Below are 2,164 nucleotides of genomic sequence, written 5' to 3'. Positions count from 1 at the left end.
GAGGCCACCATTGTCTACACTCAGTCCCCACCCAGGCTCCGAATTCATTACTCACATCAGATTCCTAATACGTGTCCCCAAGCACATCTCTGTAGACTGGGATTCTCCGAGCTCTTTTATAAGGCATGCTATTAAAAAAGGAGAAGAAGGAGGAGGAAGAGGAGGAGGAGGAGGAGGAGGAGGAGAAGAAGAAGCAAAAAAAAAAAAAAAAAAAAAAAAAACAGACCAAAAAACTGACATTAGGAAGAGTTCTGGGAATAAGAGCAAGGGCAGCTAGCACCTGGCATTTGGGTGACATTTTAGAAAATTTAACACAAGTCACTCTGTGTGCCTCAAGTTAACAGACACTGCACTTCCTGCTTTCCAGCGGCTCTGAGCCTAGGCTTGCAAGGATTTAAATAAGATAATCGTCTAAAAGTGACATGGTGCATGCCAAGCAGCGCTGTCCACCTAAAGGGTGTTCAGACTGCCTACTCACAAGGCTGCTTGGAAGTGCCCTGTGAGTTTCTGCAGTTCAACTCAGGGATGTTGATCTTTGCTATCCTGCTCCAGTTTAGCACCAGCAGAGGCACTGGACCAAAGTAGATATCTGTTGATTAAATGTTTGTTGAACTTACTCAAAGGCTATTCAGTTCTAGGTGTTGGTCTCTAAGGAGCTGGAAGCTCTGGTAAGCCCAGGAATTTGCTTGTAAAGAGAGATACTAGCCGGGCGGTGGTGGCGCACACCTTTAATCCCAGTACTCAGGAGGCAGAGGCAGGCGGATTTCTGAGTTCGAGGCCAGCCTGGTTTACAGAGTGAGTTCCAGGACAGCCAGGACTACACAGAGAAACCCTGTCTCGAAAAACCAAAATAAAATAAAATAAAATAAATAAAAAATAAAAAATAAAAAAATAAATAAATAAAATAAATAAATAAAAAAATAAAAGAGAGATACTAAAGGTTCGACAGATCTCAGCGTTGGCATCATTTGCAAGTTGGCAACCTCGTGATCTATAAACAACAACAACAACAGCACCCCCATTAAGATGGTCACTCGAGGCACTGGCTGAAATGAAGAGAACTATTATCATGGAAAATCCCTTTAAATATATAAGTACCACATGATGACTGGGACATTTACATTCACCAACCAGTGCCTCTTTGTGTCACTGACGGAATTAATTGGTTCAAGGCAGACACAGTGGCAAACACCTATGGTCTCTGCTACTTGGAAGGCTGAGGAGGAAGGAAGACCCAGGAGTTCAAGAGTAGTTTGGGTAATGGCAACACTGAACGCCCTTGAATAAATATACTAGTGAATAAATAAAATGAATGAATAGATGTTTACGTAAATGGAGTTTTAAAAAGTTTAATCACCTCAGAACCCCAATTCCAGAGGGTCTATACGGTTCTTCTGGCCAGTGCTTCTCTGCCTTCAAGTCATCCTGATGCTCTTGCTTTCACGTCCATTCCAACCGTAATGTGTGTGATCCTGACTGGCCTCTGTCCAAAATACTTGACCAAGAACAGCAGGACCTAACTATGTGTCATCTTGTCAGCTTCTCAGGGCCAAGGGGTGAGACTGGTGTGGGTGTACCCGGGGCATGTAAGAAAAGCTTGAAGTGTCAACCTGGAGTTGTCACCTCTACTTGCACAGAGGTCCCAAGGTCAGCCCTACACATTCCACACCTGCCCAGACTGGAGTGGGTCCAGCCTGCCTACTGCAGCTGCTGCTGACCTCAGAGCCTCCTGCAGTTTGGTTCACAGCCTCCCTCCAGCTTCGCCTCCCAAACCCTCTCTGCTCTACTGCCATATTGCGTTCGTCTCATCCTGAGCAGCCACTGCTCTCTACCATCCACTGCCTTCCTCTACCCAAAAAGCTGAACACTGTCATCCATCCGTGGAAATCCCTTCACCTACTTCTCCAGGTTCAAATCCTCTGTCCCCCCTTCCTGACCCTTAGAAAGGATCTCTTCTTCAATTGCACATGACCATCTGTCCCTGCTGTGTGGCCGTTGGTCTTACAGCTTTGCTGTATATAGGCATTTAGCTTCAGCCCCCTTCCTAGACTTGAAATGCATAAAGATCAAGGAAAGAATATTTGCCCACAGTCTTAACACAGTACCATATATGGATAGATAGGTGCATGAAGGAGGGGATGAGATAGAGAATAACCAGGGACGG

Source organism: Arvicanthis niloticus, chromosome 16 (assembly GCF_011762505.2).
Source record: "Arvicanthis niloticus isolate mArvNil1 chromosome 16, mArvNil1.pat.X, whole genome shotgun sequence".
NCBI classification, from domain to species: Eukaryota; Metazoa; Chordata; class Mammalia; order Rodentia; family Muridae; genus Arvicanthis; species Arvicanthis niloticus.
This window is presented reverse-complemented; position numbering follows the sequence as displayed.